The sequence below is a fragment of the Pseudopodoces humilis genome, chromosome 6 (genome assembly GCF_049639895.1).
Source record: "Pseudopodoces humilis isolate 2021_Gansu_Grassland_sample_001 chromosome 6, ASM4963989v1, whole genome shotgun sequence".
In the NCBI taxonomy this organism is placed as follows: domain Eukaryota; kingdom Metazoa; phylum Chordata; class Aves; order Passeriformes; family Paridae; genus Pseudopodoces; species Pseudopodoces humilis.
The window spans coordinates 54,159,668-54,182,709 of NC_142205.1; the positions used below are offsets into that span (position 1 = coordinate 54,159,668).

The 23,042-nt window shown below is 42.4% G+C and overlaps 1 long non-coding RNA gene across 2 annotated transcripts in view; it reads right to left on the minus strand.

Annotated features, from left to right (window-relative positions):
• Positions 1–18,899, minus strand: part of LOC148184187 (uncharacterized) — a 38,753-nt gene extending 19,854 nt beyond the window's left edge. The window contains exon 1 of one of the 2 annotated variants that reach the window (XR_015772756.1): positions 18,775–18,899. This is a non-coding gene — a long non-coding RNA (uncharacterized LOC148184187). The remainder of the gene's footprint in view (positions 1–18,774) is intronic. The other variant, XR_015772755.1, reaches the window with a different exon arrangement.
• Between the last annotated feature and the right edge of the window lie 4,143 nt (positions 18,900–23,042).

Sequence of the window (23,042 nt, forward strand, 5' to 3'; positions counted from 1 at the left end):
GGACTGGTAAATTTTGATAAACTAGGAAAAATATATGTGGTAGTCAACTAAATTGAAGAGCTCAGCATTTTGAATTAGGAAAATACAAAGTTGTCCTAGACATAAAGGCACAACAATACCATGGGTCTGCACTCTTACAGCAGGGAGGATATTGGAGGAAGGAGCTTGAGACCTAGCAGGATCTACAGCCTTCTTAGAAAGATATTATAACATTTCTTTCAGTGGGAGAGAGGAGGTGTAAAAAGAGTTTTGGCTGTTGTTTCCATTGAACTTACCATAATTTCAACCTCTTTTTCCTGGAAAATATTTCACCTAAGCCTCTTATTATGTACACATACTTAACACCATTCTCCATTGTATTATATTACATTTATTGACACCAAATTCTGTCTGCTGTTTTATCAGCCAGTTACTTAATGTCTTCAACATTTCAATGGCAAGTTTAGATCTGCGTTTCTGGGCTAGCATGAAAATACCAGGAAATTTTATTGCTTCCTAATCGCTCTTTTTGCAATCACCTGTGACTACACAGAACATACCAGGTCCTGAGAGCATTGTATAGACAGTCATTACCTCTTCGCTTCATTACTTATTTTTTGAGAGAGAAAAAGAAATGTATTTGGAATAAACGAATTACAAACAATTAATACATAGGAACAAGATATAAAAATTACCTAACCTTTTCTTTCATTCCCTGATACCTTTAAAAGACTAGTCAGAGAATCCCTGTCAAAAGATTTTTAAAATCTGGTGCTTTGTATTGATTGGATTCTTGTTATTAATACACACATTGTAGACAGTTTCAATAGATTCGTATGGTAATGTTTTCTTTTTATAAAAACTTCATAGTTTTTGGGTTTTTTTCCTTACTGGATCAATTTATCCAAGTGCCTACTCATTCCATTCTTAATTACAGTTTACACCAGATGCTCCAAGACTTTACTTCAAAAATATTTGTTATATTTACCACTTTCCATCCCTGTGGTACCAAGAGCTATTTAAAGAGTTCTTGAAAAGAACAGAGCTGGTAGGTCAACACTTTCATACTTATATTCCATGACACTTCTTGTGTGAATATTAGTTAGCTTTTGCAGTTGGTTACTACTCTTCCTGCTAATTTACTTGGAAACCTTTTCTATCAGTAATTTAATTAGAGTTAGACTGTCAGAAAAGCACCCCAGAAAGAGATGTTGCAATATGAGAAAGATCCCTTACTTTGCTCAAAGTGAATGTTTTTAATGCCTTTTTATTACATTGTCTGATCCTCTCTGGGTGCCCCTGACTGTGCCTCAATCATTTATTATCCCTACAGTACTGACAGCAACATCCCTTTTTCTGATGTATGTAGGAGGTGGAAAGTGCATTTAGCAGGCTCAGCTCCACACCCACCCCCTTCTCCCCCCCTTTTTCCCCCCATGGCTCTTCTTCTCAGGGTTTAGCAATTTCCAGAATTTAGGCACGTCTTTTTGTGTGTGTACATGAGTGTTGAAACATAATTTCTAGCTTTCATTTGTGGCTTTTTTTACTGCACTGACTGTAATCTCTTTATTTTTTATTTTTTTCTCATGGGTAACACAGTTAGTCTGAGCTTCTACTTAAAGCATTTTTGCTATAATCCAAGAATTTGACCCTTTTGACTGTTCCTTTTATGTATTTATTCCTGTCTGGTTTGCCTAGATGGCTAGAGAGTAAGCTTTTTCAGTCTTCCACATTCTCTTTTAATTCTCCCCTTTGAAGTTGAAAATGAAGCAGCACATTTTCTGCTTCTGAATGCGAAGGTGGAGAAGCAAAACACCAGCATGCACCTGCCAAGTACAGTGTGGATGTTTTCTCTGCTCAATGTCTTCATAAATGGGTTACACAAATATCAATCAGGAATTTTATCAGGATGACTGGATTGGCTTTGAAGTGAGGGTAAGGACTACTTAACCATGAATGTTCCCCTGCAACTCTGTTTTTCTGCAATTTTACAAAATATATGAGGGCAATAAACACCAGGGGAGAAAGAAAAGCTTCTCATTCTGAGCGTTAAGACTTGTACAAGAGCAAATATATTCACCTAAGTCATGAATAAATTAAGACTGGCAATTTAGAAGGTGGTTTATGTCTGTCAATAACAGATTTCCAACCAGAAGAGTAGGTTAGGAAAACGATAACTAGTTTTCATAGGGGGATTCCTAAATCCTTGGGTAAGATCACAAGACTCCTTTTCTGTGACAGCAAGGGCTTAATTTGCTAACTGAAAAAGATCTTTTCTTGGTGGTTCAGGACATTTTTGTGCCCTTGTCTGTTAGAGGATCCTCCCCTCTGAAAACTTCAGTTCTTGCTCCCCAGCTTGGAAAACAATTCAAGATCTGATTCCATTTTGGCAATGACTTTGACAACATCATTTACCCCTGTCAGAAAAAATCCAAAGGTTTCTTGTAGTTTGTACCATGTCTGCTACTCTATAATCCCATTTGATGTTCTGGACTCCTGAGCTGTAAGACCAACCAACTTCTCCCTCTCCACCAAACTCCTATAATTTTCCCATTCATCTTCACCCCAGACACCTTATTTTTTTACCCACACCAAGCAGCCTTGGACCATTTAATCACCCCTTTGAGAAAGCTGTTCTGTACTACTGATAATCCTTTTTGCCTTGCTTTGGAGGTTGCCCAGATCTGCTAGATCACTTTTCAGCTAAACAAACAAATTTCATGCAGCATTCAAGATGTAAAAACACCATGTATTTAAACAGCAGCCTGGGGGCATTTTCTATTCACTTTTCCTAATAATTTTTAACATAACTACTAACAAGGACTGAGCAGATGTTGAGGGTCTAAAACCTCTTTTCTTACTGGCAGCAGTGACTTTAGAGCTCACAACTACATGTGTAAAGTTTTGAAGTTTTTTTTACCCCATGCTGTTGTTTCCAATGTGTTTTTCCGCATCCTGAGAAAAAAAGGCTTTGAGTCACCCCAACTGGCAAATTGTCATCTGCAGCATATCAGTCCCTCCCTGATACAGACCAGAAACCATTCACAGACAGACAGCTGCACTCACCCAGTGCTCCAGACTGCTTATCCACCCAGATTTGGGATATTTTCCTATTGCAGTACCCTCTCAGATTTCCATTCAAGAAAGGCACACAAGCATCTGTTTAATACCACTCTAGTTAGCTAAATCTTTAAGCACAAAGCTACCATTACACACCTAACAAATCCTTTTCTATTTAGCAGGAATTCTGCTTTTGCTTGAATTTAAGTATAAACTTTGGCATTTTGCTGAGTGGAGATGCCTTCTTGAACAAAGCTTTTATTGAATGAATTAACCAAACAAACCAAGGACATTTCCTAAATCCTAGGCTTTCACCTACTGGAAATGGGTTGAGTGTGTGCACAGCTTAAGAAATAAACAGATGTGGGAGTTGTCCATCAGAATTATTTTCTGCCAGCAAACACAAACACTGCCTTGTTTGTCTTATATGTGAATTGAATTGTATTATTTGTGCCTCACCTGAGTCAAGCTTCACTGAGCAAGAGATGCAGAGCAAGGGGAGGTGTGAAAGAGAAAGGCAGGAGCAGCAGCCCACTAGGCACACACATTGCCATTACCAAATTTGAATTGAGATAAAACATCTTGAGAACGCCTCTCTGACCTTGGCTTAGTGCCACAGGAGTCCCTTGAGGTGCATGCACATCCCAGGAATTGCACCTAGGGTTTTTAAAAATTGTAATTACTGAGCTTTAGATTTCCTCTGATAAGTCAGTATTGAAGCCCAAATGCTGCCCTGAAGTTCTGCCTGCCCTTTGGATGGGAGAAGCAAGAGACATTTAATCTGCCAGTTTGTGTTTTAACAGGGAAATGTTTCCTTCTGGTCTTATTGTACTGCCCAGGACATGGGAAACTGCACTCTGCTGTGGGACCTACTCTGGTTTGGAGCAGGGACAGAGGGTCTTCCTGCAGGATTTCTAGTGCTGGCACCACAGTACAATAGCAGCAGGCACAGAAAACACAAAAATCTTACCAAAGAGGAAGGTGTTGCTGTGACTGGCAGCTGGAAGCCTGCATTGGGTTACGCATGTGTCTATTTGAATAAGCTTCGATTGTTTTACCAGTTTTGCACATTACTGTTATTTCCAAAATCCTCTGCAAACTCCTTTTTTACTGTGTGTTTTTATAGCCTCTAGTACAACAGGGTTTGAGCCCCTGACCTCAGCTCTTAGGTAAAAACCAGGATTCAAATACCTAATGTGCAGCCAACAGGTCCCTGCCAAACTGGTGATGCCTTTCTGCAGAGTGCCTGGGAGAGCAGGGGCACAGGTAAGTGGGAGTAGGGATCTTGCTTAGAGTCCCATCATGAACTAATGCTCGAGGGAAGAACATTACCTGCCTGCTCTGGGCTGTACAAATTGCATTTCTACTCCATCTGTGCGAGCAGAAATTAGAGTTTGCCTCATACAATGGATCTGAAATAAGCAGAGTGCTCACAGCGAAGGGTTTGTACCATTAGGCCCTAGTGGATAAGTAGTATTTGTTCCTAGAAAATTATGGTCATGCCCTCTAAATGCCCTTTACTGTAACACATTTTGATTAAGCATTCTGATGAATCCCCTGATGAAGAGTCAGCCTGCCCTCATGCCACACTAAACACTGTGGAACAGCTCAGCTAATTTCAGCTGTCAGAAAATTAACTACCTAGACACAGCAGTCACTGGGGTACGCTGTGCTCAGGCGAGATTCAGGGCTCAGGCAGGCTTCATTTCCCTCAGAGCTACCTGCCTCACCACAGGAGAGGGTGATTCATCCTATCCTAAAATAAGTATGTAAACCAGGGATTTGCATCATGCTCTGGTAATGCTCTTCTCTCCTCCTCAGCTCCTGATGACTCTCCCAGGATCCCAGATATTCAGCACTGACCAGCCCTGGGGCCAGCTGGCTGAAATAATTTAAGATAAGTGCCAAGCAATAAGCTTTTCCCCACCCCAAGTAGCCAACTATCTAAATTAGCAAGAAGATTTTCAGAAGAGAGGTTTGTGGCTGTCAGGTCTGCTCCTCAGTGCAAGACAAGTGCCATCCTTCCTTACAGGCAGGGCTTGCAAGCAATTGCATTTCAGACAAGATTTTCTATCCTCATCTCTGCCGAGCCACAGGGGGATGTTCTCATTTCAACATACAACCGAGTGTGGCTTTGGCATGTTCTGTGCAGAGTGTATTTGACATTTTAATTGATGCCATTTGTTAATTAAGAAGGATAAATGATGACAGGGAGAGAGGAGGAGATCTTATAAAGAATGAATAATAACCTTGTTCAAAAGCAGGTAATGAGAGACTGGGTTAAAATTATGTAAGCACTTGCAAAAATGTCTAAATGTTTTTCAGAAATTAGGTGCTGCCCATCTTTTCCTTATCTCAGACATGTCAGGGAGTGAAATTCATCAGCTACTTACAACATGTGTGCTCTTTACTGAAGGATTTTCTAGCAGAAAAATTTGTGCATCCCTGAGTTAGTAACAGCTGGTCTCCTGCCACGGCGTGGACTGGAGCTCACCCTTCCCTTTGTCTCTGCTTGCCATTACTGCAGCTACCACCAAGGCAGAGGACGAGGTCACACCACTGCCAGGCTCAGTCTGTCCAGACTGGGCTGGCCCCCAATTTAGCACAGAAAGACTCCAGGCAGCAGCAACTCCCCTCAGCAGTGATGAAGAAAACAGTGGAGTTGGTAGCATGATGCTCAACACTGATCCCCTTTTCAGATGCACCAGCAGCTGTGTTTGGGGCTTGTTTTCCCTAAAAGCTGTCTGTGTGTTATGCAAAGCCCTTTAATAGAGGAGAACAGAGCAGAGTCTGTTAGCCAGGAGAGCAGCTCTGCAGAAAAGCAGATCCAAAAAAGCCCTGGGTCTGGCTCCTTTCTGTGCAGATGCACATTTAAAACAGAGACAAAAGGAAAGACCAAGCAGAGGCTGGAGACGCAGGAAAAGCAATTTTCATCAGCTGATGTAGGGAGTAGAGAGAAAGGCTGTCACATCCAAATTTCCAGTGTCAATCCCTGGAAACAGGAAACTCCCAAGCTTGGTGTTTCGGACTGAGAAGGGCTTTTGACATCTAGCAAGAGACAGATTTAATCTAGACTTTCCTGTCCAGTTTGAAGTGGCCTTTCTGTCTCCTGCTCCTCTGCCCACCTCAGCAGAAGCACTGACACCTATGTCAGCATCTGTACAGAGCTGTGCATAAGTCCCTAATTCTGATAAACACCAGGAAAACTATACAGGTATGGGAGCTATTTACTATGGTCTATAACAAGTATATTGTGTGTGTCTCCTAGGATGAAACATGGGAGAGTTTACAGAGGGTTTCCATGTCCAGGAGCTCAGCAGCCAAGCCACAGTTTTGGAGGAGCCACCAGAGCACCCAAAAGATGCTGAGTCCCTATTCTGACTCTCCTACAGAATCTGGGTTACATCTTGAGCATCTCTTCTGCCATCCCAGCTCTCAGTTTGCTTTAGGGGGGTGAGAAGGCAGCAGTGAGTGTTACAGCAGCCTTGTCTGGATTCTGAGATGAGCACCAGCACTGGGGCAGTGGCAGGGATTTCCACACAAAGGTATACTGCAAAATTCCTAGAAAAGTTAATTTTCAACTTCCATTTTTAAAAATAAAAAAAAAAAATCTGTGAAAAGTTTGGGGAGGTGATTAATGCCAGCTCCAGACTGGTGCAGGCTGATTGTTTGTGGGTTTTTTCCTATTTGTTTTAGGTTGTTTACTCAAAGTATTCATTTGTTTACCTTGTTGTTTTCCACTCCTTGCATCTGTTCATTTGTTTAAGTGTGAGCCTCTGTGTTTTCCACTTCTGTTTCCTCTCATTACAGCAGAGCATCTGCTTAGCACTTAAAAAAATAAATCAAAAATAATCTTATACCATGGAGAAGAAAGTTTTGTGAACTATGAGTGAAGAATGATTATTGTCTGCATAATCCCTTTTATTATTACCATTCATTTAGACTTCGGTCTGACAATCTCAATGACCTTGACAAACATTTTTTGGGGAAGAAAGATAGGAATCACAGCCTAAGAGAACATCTGAGATAATCAGCCCTCCCTGAAAATCAAGGAAATAAGACTATTGTCTTTTCCTCCCTCTGTCAGTCATTTTAAATCCAGTCTTGAGATGGGGATAGCCTGCAAAAGTTTACATTTCCCCCTTCTAGCCAGAAATCCCAAGAGAAGATGAACCTGGCTAGATGTGACCTGGCTGCAAAACCTCTACAGCAAGCTCAGATGGGCGCATTTGTGCAGTGTGTCACAAGAAATGCAGCATCACTGTCACCTTCACCAGCCCCCCCACAAACCTGGACAAAATTCTCCTTTCTTCCTTTACCAGCAGCTGCTGAGGGCTCTCAGAGTCCTGTGCAGTCTTCCCTCCCTACAGGAGGAGAGCTGGGGAAAGCATCCCCACGCTCCTTTGCCTCTCTGCCTGCACAGGCAACCTCAGCCCTCCCTGGTTCCTCACCATGAGGAATGTCATTTGACCGAGTGACATTTGGAGGAAATTGTCTTGCTGATTAAAGGAAACACGCAGTATCTGTGGAAAAGACATCAAGAGCACATAAGGGGGTGACATGAGGCTGAGTGTCCTCTTGCTGACTAACAGCTGCAGGCAAGAGTTATTCATTAATGTAATCAAGTCACACAAAATTCCATGACAACGTTGCCGAGTTTCGTGCGAGTGATTAAACCAAACAGCAGGTAGATGAGCCTCTGTTGGGTTTTCCAGCAGCTGCCTGAATTGCCTCCAGGTTCAATTTTAGGTCTAAGAGGTGATCCTGTTACCAGCGATCCGTCACAAGTGACTCTGAGTTCCCTTTCCCCATCTCCCCCTGGTGTTACAGCCATCCAATAAACCTTTAAGAAAGCAAGCAAACAAACTAAAAACAACCCCAAAAAAACCTCCCACACAGCAACACTGTTTGGACATCATCACATTAGGAAACCCCAGCACCTATGATGAAATATTCAAATAAAAAGCACCTGGGTTGAGGGTGGACCAAAACTTTGTGAATCAAAATAAATTCTGTGTGTGCTCCTGCCTGTTTATGCAAACATTTATTTCTCCCCTCACCAGACACAAGAAAAGGAAGAGTTTCTACATAACAAGATAATACTTGCTGCATAAAAGTACTGTTTTTCTAATTAGCAGAGATATTCATTGCAGTGAGTGGAAGAAAGCTTTTTCCCTTGCCCTATTCTGCTGTAAAGATGTGCTATCATTTAGAACATCACTTAATTAAATACTAGAAACGAGGACACTTTGGAATTGAATAATTCTTTTCTCCAACAATTTTTTCTAGTGTTCAAATATTGGTCAGAAAAAAACCCTAGCCTTGTCACAGTCATCTGGTACTTAATTGGTTTTTTATTTAGTTCAGTAATAAAGCATGAACTTTGAGGAAAAAATTAATTCATTGCTCTCTAGTGTGGACAACAGGCAATGAGTGATTGTGTGGGAAGAAAGAAAACAACTCCAAGCCTTTTTAAAGCCCAAGATCTGATCTTGATATCATCTCTCATCTTTTACAAAACTCTAGCTGACACAGGAAGTACATATTTTCTCTGTTAGTGTTAAAAAGTAAACTGAAGGTAGGATTTTTCAAAGGCACTTCTTGCTGCTCTCTTGATTTCCATTGAATGGCAAAATTCTTTACTCCCTGCCCAGAGACCAGGGCATGCCAAGCACATCTGAGCACCCCCACACACACAAAAATCAATAAACGCTTGTTTGTATCATCTAGATTGTGTTAGGTCCATGATGTGGAGACCCAAAGGTCATTTTGACCAGCCAAATCCACTGGGGGGACTCCTCCCTTCGAGTTGCCTCTTTATCCCCACCTCACAGCCCTTCTCATGGTGCTCTTTTTTTGAGAAGCAGGAGAGCTCCTGCTGGTCCGGCCTTCTCCTTTCAGCTTTGCTGCAGTGTAGACAGCTATGGGAGAGGAGTGTCAGGATTCCCCATGGCAGGAGAAGGGAATGGTGGGATTACTTTGGCCTGTCAGTGCACAGGGCAATGCCAACCTCCATGCCAGGGCTGGGCAGAGCTACTTGGTGCCAAACTGGGAATCAATTGCAGAAGCTGGCAGGGTATTTGGGGGCTGGCCTGAGGGGCCATCATTGCACTGCTTTTAGACAGCAGGCACAGGCACAAGCCAGATCCACTGGAAAGTGATAACAAGACTTGTATTGACACCAGGAACAGAGGGCTTAATACAGGGGATAAAGGACAAAGACCATCACAGGCATCCAGGGAAGCTTGATTTTGCAGAGCAGCTGCTGTCCCCATCCTCCCCTCACAACTGTCTTACACAGATCTGTCACAGAGATGCTGGTCCCCACCCCTGCTCCTGCATCAGTGATGTCTTGCCAGGCAAGGGTGACTGAAGGGAAGTCACATGTGTGAGACTATTAACCGGAAAAAACCCTGACAGCACATGCCTCTACCAATGTGCTCCTAAGAGAAAGGCAGCTTGATGGGGATTTCGACCCAGTGCTGAAACCAGGCTAGCAAAAACAAGGTGAGTCACAATTTCTGCACAATTGTGGGTCACTGTGATCATTAAAAACTACAGACCACCTTGTTTTATTTGGCTGGTTATTATGCAGTAGCTAGAATGGACTAGGGACAGCACTCTTCCTGGAAAGAGGGAGTAAAGGAGGGAACAGGGATCAAAAAGACGCTGCAGAATCAGTGGAGAGTTAACACACAAGGAGACTGCAGTCTCTTCATTATCACCAAATAAGAGCAGTTTTGAAACACATGAAACACTTTGCTGCACCATCTGTTTTGTCCAGCTAAATTCTCACATTAATCATCTTTCTTCCTTGTGAGTAATTCCCTTATGGGAAATCTACTGAGCATGTTTAAATTTATTAAAACTATCACAATTTATTAAGAGTCCATACCCAGTGTCTTCTGCCTTACACACCTGATGAAGGGGAGAGAAAAGCAGCTGTAATCACAAAATGGTTTCTCATCTCTGTACCTCTCAGTGTAATTCATGGCAGCAGTGTGTATTGGTTGCTGTGACATTTCTTGCATGCCCACTGCAGTGTGCCAAGCACCATGTTTCCCCTGAAACCATGTGCCAAAACTTTTAGAAGAGGTGCAGATGTGGTTACATCTGGTTTAAAGAGGAAAGCTCTCACCTGGAGAGAGCTCTTCTCCAAGGTAAAGTACATAAGCCCGTTCCTAATTTTTAACACAGACAGATTTACCAGCTAGCCTAGGTAGGCATCAGCCACTTGATCAACTCTGGATCACATCTCCCAAGACAGCAAAAAGACTTTTTGTCTTCATTACTCTGTGCAAGTACCCAAAGGGAGGCAAAGAACAAGGCTGGCATCATGAGGACCAGGGGACATTTGATATATGGCAGGACTTTGCATAGAGGTCTTCAAGATGTTCATCTCTGATAGGACAAGGAAATGCTGAAATGGTTTCCACTAAGTTTGTGTTTTGATGCAGCTGCATCAAAAAGCAGGGAATTTTTAACGACAGAAGAGTGACTCATTTTTCTGGTGTGAATCATCACACTATCTCAGTTTCCTCATAATAGGAATACCAAAACATTTTTTTCTTGTAACAGAAATTACTTAATGTTTGTCAACGGCTGTCAAGCCATGGCCAGGGACTGAGCAAGACTGAAAAGTCCAAGCCTGAGGCCCCTTCTCTTAAGCCTGTCAAACCCACAAGTGCTGTCAGAGGAGGAGCTGTGCTATCCCATCACTCACACTGGCAACACAAATCCATCTCCCACGGACAATAACTGCTTCACCACTCCCTTGGCTGGAGCAAGGGCACTGCAGGGGCATGGCTCTTTCTGCCCACTTTGCACCAACACCAGTAACCTCTGTGAGCTGCCATGTCCCAGGTGTCCAGCTTTTGTCCTCCCTAAACCACAGCCCAGAGCTGCCTCACGCACACTTTAGTAAAGCTATCTCAGCTTGGCTTGCATGGCACAGAGAAATAGGAAACTTGAGCACAGCCAGTTTTTTCCAGCCAAAAGCAAACACAGAGGCAATTATCCCTGCAAAACACCCTTTGCAAGCTTAACACACTCCATCCAGGCAACCTCTTTAATCTGTGCTGGCTAGTGACTCCCTGCTGAATAAGCTTACTTCTCCTTGAGGGGGTTGCCAGCCTAACTCAACTCATGTGCCTAAACTGGCAAAACCTACTGAAGTGTAAACAGTCCATCCAGAGACCCATTTCTGTGTAATTGGCTTCCATAATGATGCATACGCACACAAACACAAAACACGGCAAAGCTTCCCCTCAGGTTTGCTCAGAGTACAGCTTTTCACCTGTGATGAATAATAAAGAGCTTGTCCTTTCATTCCCCTGCCCATGAATTAATCAGGTAAGGAAAAAGGGGGCTCTGGATGAGTGCCATGGGCTAAAGGATAAAAATCCCATGCACACTCACACGGAGCAGGGACATGCAGAAGTGCCATATGGAGGGTAAACAAGCTGTAGTGACCTTCTCGGGCTTTATCGAGTATTCATGAGAAGCAGGCTCATGGGGATACAAAACTAATAATAATGAACCCACCAGCATCCTGGCATGTTCTGGTTCTCCCTTCTGGCAGCGTTGCCTCCCCGTTTGCCTGCCAGCCCAGCCTGCCTGGTGGCCTTCAGCCCTTTGCTATTACTTGGAGCTAAAGCAAAGGAGGCTGCAGCCACGCAGAGGATTTATTTGTATTCAAGCCTTTTTAAATAGAAAAGAGCAGACAATGTCAGACCTTCAGGGAGACCTGGTAATCCATGGACTCCACTAATTTAAAAGGTGAAGACTAGCACCTTGCAACGCCAGTGTCAAATTTTATGCTCTTGTGCCTTCAACACAGACCTTGAGGTTTTTTTCCAGCGTCTGAGGACCATGGTCATTAGGCACTTTCTGGAGATCAGGGATGGCATATGTTACCAAGTTAGTGACCTCAGACGTGAAAGGAGTCATTTTATTAGAAGCTGGCCATTCGACCATATCAAATTACTTTTCTTGAAGGATTTCAGCCTTGAATTTTCATTTCACAATATATTTCAGAGGAAAAATGGGATCTCCTAAACAGATAGCTGGAAGAATGAACTATGCAAGATGGGGTGATTTTTCTAAAGGACAATGATCGACTTAAAAGCAAAACAAATACACTGAGTGGAAACAATCCAAGTTATGTTGATGTGACTACTTAAGAAAGCCAAATGCAGGCAAAGTCTTTACATCATCAGTGCTTTCAGTTTTAATCGCTCAGAAGTAAAGAGAAAAAATGTCATTTCTTGAAAGACAGTGGCAGTATCTTGATTTTGGTATTCTTTGCTTCTCTTTGAACTGTTTTTTCCTCTCCTACATACTTTAAATCTCAAAAAAGTTATTTTAAAATAACAGATGTAATTGCCTAGAGGTGAGAGAAAGGAGACAAAGAAACCTGTATAAAGACTGAGGGCAAGAATGGCTGGACAGCCTCTATAAAAACAACCTGGTCACCAATAAAAACAGAATTGGAAGTTTCTGAGGCCTTATATGCTGCAGAAAGCAACTTAGGTCAATTGCAGTAACTACCTGAAGGTGAGCATTAAGCCATTTCAAAGAGGTTTTGTGAGCTCAGAAAGCATTTATGGCTATGTAGGGGTAGAGCCAAAGCCTTCTGGAGCTGCCATCCCCCCAGCCTTGCCCCGCTGGGCAGCAGGGGTTTTCCAGGGTGAACAAACCACTCTAGCACAGAGCTGCTGCTTTGATTTCCCCTCTATACTCTCGAATGACTCTTGTGTCTCACTTTGTCAGGCTATAAAGTGTCTCTGTGATAAGTTAAACAGTGGAGCTGTTCAGCACTGAGATCTATACCTTGTGCTTGGGTGGCTGGGGGTAGGGTGAATATGTGTCATGGGATAAACTGCATTTCTCCTGTACTTTTTACCACCTCCCTCATGCTTAGCCCATTAATCCAATATATATGGACAGACTTCTTATATTCCAGGCACCTGAACAGGTCCTGCTGCTAATAAAAAAACCCAAACAAAATAAAGAAATGGGGATAAAAGCAGATTTTTTTTTTTTTCTTGGCCCTCATGTGAAATTGCTTCAACAAAACCACATTCGTTTGTGTTTTATGGGTGAATAAATTGGTATTACAGTGCTGGGAAATGCTGAGTGAAGAAGGCCAAAGAGGAGGCAAAACAAAACTCAGCCCTTTAACTACCTGGGGGGGGAAAAGCTCGAGTAGAGAGGCAAAAAGAAGATGGTAGGAATGGATGGACATCTATGAGGTTCTAGGGATGAATGGGAAGACAAGGTCAAGGAGGCAGCAGTACACAAGAGAGAGTGCAATAACACATTACTGATTATGATTTTAACTCTTGAGGTGTTTGCTCTTACTCATTACACACAGGAATTTTTCCTCATGAGCAGGCACAGGCACTCAGGCACACATCTACATCCCGACTCAAGACCAGCATCCACCACCTTACCAGAAGCAGTCTCTGCCTTTGGACTGGCACAGCAGCACTCATGTGATAACAACATCATGTCATAATTCCTTGTTTTGTTCAAACCAGCTCCCCCTTCCCTGCACCAGGGGCTCCTAAGCACAGAGTTGTATCCCATCTGACCCATGGGAACACTACGCGCTTCGGTTTTAATTCAATCCAACCCTTCCGCTTGCTTTGGTGTTCTTTGCTCAATGTCACAGCAAGAGCAGCTTCCCGATTACCTTGCTACATGTTTATAATTAATTTCTCTCAGGAGGATTACAGCCAATATTATTACCAAATGCATTTCCTAAGTATTGAAGCAGGATTGGTTCCAAAAAATACATGTGATTTATTTTCTCCCTAGGGAGCAGACATTTGTAAGTAGCAGATTACTGACATGCCACAACCAGAAAGCAAAACATAATAGCAATTAATACAGCATTGTGAAGGAAAGCCTGCCTGCTGCAGAGACCTCTCAACAACAGCAAGCTGACAGCACCCGTGTCACAAAATCTGTCACAGGACTCAAAATACCAAGAAAGATTAAGAAAAGGAGTGTGGCATTTAAACTCCTTGCAGCAGAGACTATCCTTTTATTCTGCTTTTGAGCAGCACTGGGCAGGAAGAGGTTCTGCCCCACAATGGGCAGCATCAGCACTAGGAACGAGGGGTAACACACACCCGTATTAAAGCTCCGTGGGTATTTCAGAGAAACTGAGGCCTTTTGGTGGAATAGGCTTTCAGAATAAATTTCAATTTTTTTTCCTATTTTAAGCCTACATTTTTTTCAGAGAGAAACCGAAGAGAGATGTTTATCTTTTTTTTTCTTGAAAATTCATGATGTCCCCCCTCTTCCCCTGCTTTCCATACTCATTTGCTTAAAATTCCCTCAAATGTGTGACATAGTAACTTCAGCTGAGATTGTCCTTGGGCAAAAGTAGCTTTTCCTAGGAATATTGGCTTCTGGAGAATATACCTTTGACCAGCCCTGAAGTAATAAAACAAGTGGCCATGGCATGATTCAAAATCACTAGTCTCTTAACACAAATCATAGGAAAACGTGTCATAGCCTCACCCACTTCAATAGCCTTTCAGCCCTATGCTTCCCTGATGAGCCACTCCGTGAAAGGAGTAGAGGGGTCTTTCTTAGTCAAAAAAACACACACTGCCTTGCCAACCCAAGCCACAGGAGCTTGCCAGAGGCATCTCTGCACGCACAGAGAGGAGCCACAGCATCACAGCAAAGCTTCAGCCTCACAGCCAGGTGTCCCCTTCAGCACAGCTCCAGGTCACATCCCAGGCCCTTTTGTGAGGTTCCTCCAGGAACCAGTTTGTGCGTGGCTCCTCTTCTCCCCCAGGGCTGCCTTTGTGCACAGGCACTGCAGGCTGAAAAGGGCCCTGCAAGGTGCCTCTGGCTGACTTGGTGAACCTGAGCCCTCTAACTCTCCAGCCTCTCTCCCTCATTATTTCCAAAGACAACACAAGGATGGTGACAGAGCATGGGCGCAAACCAGCTACCCTGAAACCCAGAACTGCAAAAAGCCACCTTAATGAGGGCTGGCAAGCTGCTGCTTGTGGATGATTTGAAAATCAATTTCTAATTGCCCCTGCAGGTATGACCTCAATTGTTTCCCAGACAAAATACTTGAGATCTTGCGCAAGAAAACTGCTTTCACTGAAAAATTACCAGTGAAGATTTTCAGCTCTTCCCAGCAACACATGGCCAGGTGGACTGAAAAGGAATAAAGAGGATCTGCCAGAGGATGGGAAGATCCTTCCATGTTTCTCGAATTTATTCACCCACCTGTAAAAAGAACCACTTAGAACTTTACTATGTGAAGAGGGTAGTTTGCAAATATGTTGGTATAACATTTTGCAAGCCACAGAAAAGAGAGAGAATCAAATTTTTAAAGTGATTTTTCCCTATTCCATTGTAGCTTTTACAATTGTTTCTATGGACAAGCATGGGGCCGATGATAATTGGGGTTGTAGAAATTCTAGACATTGCTGAGATCTTTTCACAGATATCCCAGTTATTGCAGCATGAAAACTTTCACTTAAAGAAAGTGTTTCTGCCTGTGAAAATAACTTTCTGAATCTTAATGGAAATTTTCCACCTCTGCTTTCCAGCATAATGACCTAAAAGGCTTTTAGAACCAAATTAATAATGTTAAAGTGTCAACAGCCTTAACCTTTTCAGTACCTGATTCAGAATATCCCACCCGGTGCTGGCAGCCTGGGGTTGCCACAGTTGCCTTTGATGAGCCATGCATTTGAAAGGATGGCATGCTACAATTAACTCTGCGGATCTGGACTATGAAAAAAGTGCTGGGATGGCAGGAAAAAGTGAACTCTTCACCTCCAAATTACACTAGCGGTACTGATTATGATAATGCCAATTTAAAAATATAACAGCAGGCTTGCTCTTCCCCTTTCCTGACTCAAAAGTCCACTTTGCTTCACAGTGTCTTTATTTTGAGAGCAATGAACTTAGAGCCTGGCTCTCAGCCAGGTTTGTGAGCTTGTCCTACCTTTTCTCTTTTTTTAAAGTAAACTTCATTCAGTAATGAAAGTAGATCCATAATATACCCATGACAACCCAGCTTTTTTTATATCACTGACTACCATCGAATTATGTCAAATTGTGGCTATTTAACCTGGAGATCCTTTGGCTTTTGGTCTTAAGAGTTAAGAGTACTAGCTGGGAAGACACCACTGTATTCAAGTCTGGTTCTTTATCATCTTCTCCCATTTCCTTTTAAATTGGGATAGTGGGTCAGGTGGACCTATTGTCTCACCCTGTAGGGCTATTCTTCCACTTTTCAAGACAGGACAAAAGTCACTGGACTTTTGATTTGGGTTAAAACATTTTTCCAAATGCCTCAAGGTTTGCCTGATCTTTTCCTTAGTTTAACTAACTGAGAAGATTTTCTAGTTTGTGATGTCTTGGATTATGGCATAGGCATGCGCTCATTTTGTACTACATGGCAGGGGCTACAGCTTACCCAAGGTGTACAAATGTAAATGCTTCCCTCTGTAACCTGTAAAATAGGGGGAACTTGAAATCCTTTAGGACAATTAAAAAAGAAACAGATTTGTTAATAACTCCACTGCTTGCTTGGAAGCCTTAGATGAATTTCTCTGCTGTTTGTGAAGCCAGAGTAGGAGGGTTTTGCTTGCTTCCTCAGCACTGTAACCCTGAACATCTCCCAGCAGCAACAGCACAGTTTTGTATTGAAATCTGGACTCATGAATACCTTATTTTTAAAACAGCAAGTTGATCCTCCTGGAATCAGGAAAACAGGGCAAAGTTTCAAAAATAACACATTTTGGGTTGTCTGAATTATCGGTCTTTGACATCAACATTTTGGAATCATATCAGTTTCCTTCCTACAGTGTAAAAGCAGCCCCTGGCTAGCAAGACCCCTAAGCTTTGGGTCTTCCCACCTCCTGTCTGCACTTGTAGCATTCCTAAAAGACTGCAGAAACATGTGGGAATCCTTAAGGGGGAGGTAGGTTTTTAAAGGATGCCTCTGGTGGATAGGAGTGCAGGTCTCTGCCCTTCAAGTGGTAAAGCTACTTTTGCATGGTGCTTCTCTGACTTAGGTTCATAGCTCCTGTGGTTTGTTTTAGTTTGTGTTTTTTTTGGGTTTTCTTTCACCCCCTGGCAAATAGTTACAAGGACAGGAGAATGATGCATGTTCTGTGGGTATCTCTGAGAGACACGTGCATTCTTTTTGTCATAGGCTGACCTCATTAATGCTTGTAACACCCAGGTTTTTCCCTCATTTATACGTGAAGGCTCACCTCCCCATCAGTTTTCTAGAGATAAATATTATTTTATTAATTTCTAGTCAATTTTATGTACTGGTACCTAAGACTTATTCTAATTAGTCTCAGCTTAAATAAGGAAATGAGTGAAAATTCAGCATGTTAAGACAAATGAAGCTGGATCAGTTGCAATCTATATCAATGTATGTACATTACCCCATATAGACCCATCTCATAACCATAAGTGGCTAATCTAATTGCTTGAGTCCAATTATTTTAAATACTCCTGGCAATCAATAGAGATTCATCCCTATAAACCTATCTGACCCCTTTCCTCAGCGAGGCAGGATTACACACATAACAGTCCTCTATTAACCTTTGACAGAGGCAGGAATTAGTGATCAAGTCCGACATACAAGTGGTGGAAAGTTGCCAAGCAGTCTCAAAAACATCCATCTTCAGAATGGACCCAACACTGTGGCCTTCTAAGAGAATAGAAATTCACCTCACAAGGTGGATACTAAAAGATAAGAGAGGCTTCGTTGATCTTTCATTTCTCCCTACTGTACCACTGTTAATTGCAACTGATAAGAGGAAGAGCATTCAAAGTAAGCAAAGCTTTTCAATATTAACCTCAATAAGTGAATTAAGCAGCAATACTTTGCATAAAATTAGAGACCACTAATGGGTCAAGAAATGCAATTCATTCTTGCTCTGGGCAATCAGGACTCTCTGATGATAGACCTTTGCAACTTACTGTGAGCCTGGTAATTGCTGCCCATTACTGCAATAATCAGAGCCTGACCTCAGGGAAGAGCCATACCAAAATCTTGGGTTGAGCCACACCAAAATCCTGCTGGATTATGGCATCAGGGCAACAGCCTCCACCAGCAGTCCCATGCTTTGAAACATCCCAGCCAACAATTCATCCTATGCTCTTGAATAAGACTAAGTCATTTAAACTGTTTCCAGAAGAGCAAGGGGTTAAATCCATCCCGAGGCTATCCTGTTGAAATAATGGTAAATCTGGAGCAGTGTTAATTAACAACTGTGAGAGATTCTTTTCCTATTAGCAGTAAAAAAACCCATGACTATTCACAGGCAGCTGTATTTCAGCAGTAAAGGTGTAATTGATATTGAAAATTTCCAGTTAGCTTCTGAATCTCTTAGGCATTGCAGAGCTCAAGGGAGAGAGTAATTCTCTTTCTACAGGGGAAAGCATCAAGAGCAGCTGTGCAGAGGTCAATGAAATAAAACTAGTGGAGAAAGAGATGCAAAGCCTAGAGTAGTAAATATAATCTTATTCCCTATCCCACTGCAACTTGGTTTTGCATCATGGGGAATTTGTCATACCTGATTCAAAGGTCCAGTGATACCAGTAAAACAACCTTAACAGAAGCCAATGTCTCATGCTTTGGAAAAAAACCAGAAACACCCAGTACCTGTTAAAGTACTCAAAAGACCCCCCACCATTCTCTAATTCCTGAGAAAAAGAGAAAGAACATACCTGCAAAAGTATATTGCAATGTAGGAAAATTCCACCACAGTCACTGTTCACCACCACGTTCACTGTGGTGAGCACTGACTCAGCCAGGTTCCGAGGGCTGCTTCAGAGCCCAGGCCTGGGCACAGGGTGAAGGGACTGGAGCATTCCTGGCCTCAGCAAGAAGGGAAGCTCTAATCAATGGGTATTGAAAACAACTGGAGCTGCCAAAGCAGTGCTTGTAACAGCTGAAGGCTTCTGCTGGTGCTTCTTCTCTATATGGCCATGAGGGAGGCAAAGGAAGACTGGAAGTTTTTTTCTAATTAGATTGGTGATGACTATGTAGAAAGTGTAGAAGGACTTCAGTGACACACATGGGGCAAGTCTGCATTGATTTTGTGCTTGGTTTGGCTGTCAGAGGTGAAAAGCAGCTGCAATGTACATTTTCATGAGTTTTACATGTTGATGGTACCTATAAGCTGGCATGTTATGGCACTGAGCCAGTAAGGTCAGTTCTGTGAGGAGAAACCATAGGAGAAATATTAATCTCTGAGGTAAAAATAAGAAATAGATTAAATTAACAGCATCCACCTCACATTTGAGTGCATACTTTAGTATTTGGGTTGAGCTGTGAACAGCAGATGAGGAGTAACTTGATCCAAATTATTTTCCTCATCTTTCACAGATTAGATCCTTACAGTTCTGCCCTAAAACCAGCTTGATAGCTCACATACTTGTTGATGTGCAGTGAGCTTGCTCTCTCCTTTCCAGTGCCCTAACCAAGCCTGACAGCTTTTGATATTTATCCTCACATCACCCTGTAAAGTAAAAGAAAAGCTATTACTCCTCCCTTGTGCAGGTGAGAAATTCATACACAAAAAAAGACCAAGCCCAAAAAAAAGAGATAAAAGGATAGGCCATCAAGTATTTTTAAATTGATGAGAGTTAGACACCTAAATAACTGGGTGAATTTGGACATTAAGGAGTCATCTACTGTCAGGCAGTAATTTCTATTAATTTACAGATTTGAAGGTCTACCTTCCCACTTGCTCTACTTTTTTTTTTTTTTTTTTTTTTTTAATCCTGCAGTCCTGGATTTGATTTGTGCCTTAGATTTGTGTCCTAAGAGCCATATTATGGGCCCTTCAGCCCACAGCCAAAACCCCCACCTCTCTGTGCTGCTTGAAGAACTGACAAAGGGTACACTGCTGTGTTTGAATGATGTTGAAGTCCTGGAGCAATTGTCTGGGACCATGGGAGTTCTGGGATAACCTGGAATACTTCCTGTCATTTACAAGCCATCCAGGAGAAAGAACCATAATAACTCCCTGCAGACTAGGGAAAGGCTTGACTTTTTTTTCTGTGCAAACACAAGGGATGTAGAGGTGCTTCATTTCACTTTTTAATTCTGTGGATATTTTTCTTCCTTGAAGCTGTTGTTTAAAACATGCAACACTGTGCTTTAAGTATGCACACTCATGTTGTGCTTGCAGACCCTTGCAATAAAACTGATGGTGCCCTCAAAAAAACTCATCTAAAATTTTCTTTCCAGCAGTACTTTAAAAAGAAAATAGCCAGGTAACAATTCTAGAATTCTGCTGTGAAATAATTACATGTTTTATATCTTTTATCTTCCTCTGACACTGATCTTTTGGGCTTTAGCATAGTGGGGTTCTCTACAGCTGAGAGGCATGAATATTCATGTATCATTTCTCTCCAGCTATCTATGACCCACAAGACAGTGTCCACTTACATTTGAGGTGGTCACAGAGGCAGGTACCCTTGCTGATGTTCAGAGAATGTGTTGTTCACTACAGCAAGCTCTGCAGGAAATCAAAGAGCTGTTTTACATCCACCTGTCTAGCACTGTTTTGTGTATATGACTAAATCCCCTATTAACTTCTTATCTCCAGTGTCCCAGTTTCATCTCCCCCTATTAAATTGTCTCCCTGCCAGTCAGTTATGATTTCAGAAAAGTCTTTCAAAATGGTATTTTTTTTCTTTGGAAATCAATCCTCTCACAACGGATCAACTGGGGAAAGCAGGCACAGGATGGTGGGAAGTCTCAAGGGAAAAAGAACTGAAAGAACATGTTAAAAAGAAGTTGCTTATGAAATTCATTCATTTCATACCTGACTGCTTCTCTTCCAATAAATAATTGCACTATGCCAGAGACAGGAAAAGTTCTCGTTAGATCTCTTGGCTCTTCAAAATTTAATACCTGCATAGCACAGACATGGTTCATAAAGGGCTTTAAGACAACACAAACACACAGGCACGATGGGATGCTCAGCAACATGGATTGAAGCACGTGTAGAAATCATGACAAAAGCACATAATGAAAGCCTCTCAGAACTGTGTGTGTTCCCACCTTCAAAGTGGATAATAAATCCCTTCTGCAAGATCTCTGTTCCTCCCTCCCTGTTTGCACTCTCTCCCACACTGCCTCTCTTGGAAAGGACAGCAATTTGTTGTGTGTGGGCAATGCCAAAGGTGCCTCAAGAAACTGCTCTTTCACACACACTTGTGGTGTTTTATCTCTCCCAGTCCTGCTCATTTGGTTGCATTTTTCAGCTTCCAAGAACTTCAGAGACAAAGGCCCTCATCCTTCTAAATAACGCAGAAATTTTTCTTAAGGTATTTTGCTTTCAAACTGCTTTTCTTTTTCCATGTGTTGTGTCCCTCATCCTACCACTAAACTGGTAAACTCTTTTCCAGCTCTTACATGTAGTCAGATTCAAGTACTGGACAGCAGCGTCCTAGGAAGTCCCAGGATGTACACTCATTATTCCATGTTTTGTGCGGCCTGTGGCACTCTGCAGCTGCAAATAGGGTGACACAAGTTGTCTAGGGCATTTCACTACAATTAATCTCCCCATCCATCCTTAAGGACTTTCCTCCTCCTCTTAGCCTTTATTGTATGTGCCTATACATGGGCAATGACTGATAGGGGTCATTCCTGATTTGCATTGGTGTAAAGGAAAATAAAATCAGGGTCAAAATCCAGTAGGTGCTTTGGGTTCTTCTGACAGGTACTAAGGGCACTGTCAGTGTAGCAAGCAATTTTATTAGTGAGTCAGTCACACACTTCTAACCAGCTTTCCACTAAGTGGTTGTTTTAGTATGTTTTGACCCACGAAAAAATGTCATATAATTAGGAAAATGATCAACTGAAGTGCAGGCACAGGTGTCTCTGCTTGTTATTCACCCATGCGGAATGATATTTAGATGGGAAGCAGCAGATGTGTGTGTGGTGCAGCCTGCAGCAGCCCCAGCATCACCACGGATGAAAATGCTCCTCTCAGGAACACACAGAGGTGGGTGGTGGGTCCCACCCCACCCTCTGCAGAGTCTTTTCTTCTCTCTTAGGGATCCAAAGCCCCAAGGAAGGCCCCTTCACATCTCTCCTTGCATTTCACATTGGAGATCAATCAGACCAGACTAATCTCTCCTGCACATTGAAAAACAAAAGTGTCTTGGGTCCTTTCTAGCGTGTGCCCATGACATGTCAGGGATTGCAGCAGAGCAATGGGCTGTGGCATGCTTACATCATCCTGCCCATGCAGGAATCCATCCTGCAGTTACACAAGGCTGCTGCCTTGCCCACCTCGCTTGGGAATAACTGATCACTCTGCTCATAGGACTGGAGAAATGCTTCTGGAGCTCCTCCTGCACCCAGAAGGATGGGTTCTCAGAGCTGGGAACAATCCTCTATGATAACTAGTGTAACAAAAAAAAAAAAAAACAAACACATTTTAATCAAACTCTATTCACTACACTAGGGAGCTGCTTGGAGCATATGGCTTCTGGCCCACATAGTCTCACCAGTCCCTTCCTGCTTCCTTCTCAATTTCTTACACCACAGAATTAATTCCTTTGGAAAGAGGAGAGAATTGCCCTTTATACTGTCTTTTAAAGATGATCCTGTGATTAAAAAGCAGATCTTATTTACTTTCAGATCCCAGCAGGACAGAAAGCTATACAATTTCCTGTGCCTTGTCCCTGATTAAGTACCCAAAGAGATTCTATTTAATCTTGTAAAAAAGTACTAAATAATGGCTCAAGGCCTCTGACACAAGGATGTGAAATGATGTCACTTTTCAGACCTGCTTCTAGGAGGGGAAATGAAGATACAAAAGCAAGATTCAGCAGCAGCTCCAGGCTGTCCCTGACATGGTCAGTGTAACTTCTCCCAGTTCAAGGATTCCCCATTCACTTCAGGATGAGAGCAGCACTTCCAAGTAGCCTTCTCTGAAGAGAAGGCATTTATTTCAGAGCTGCTTTTGTCTCCT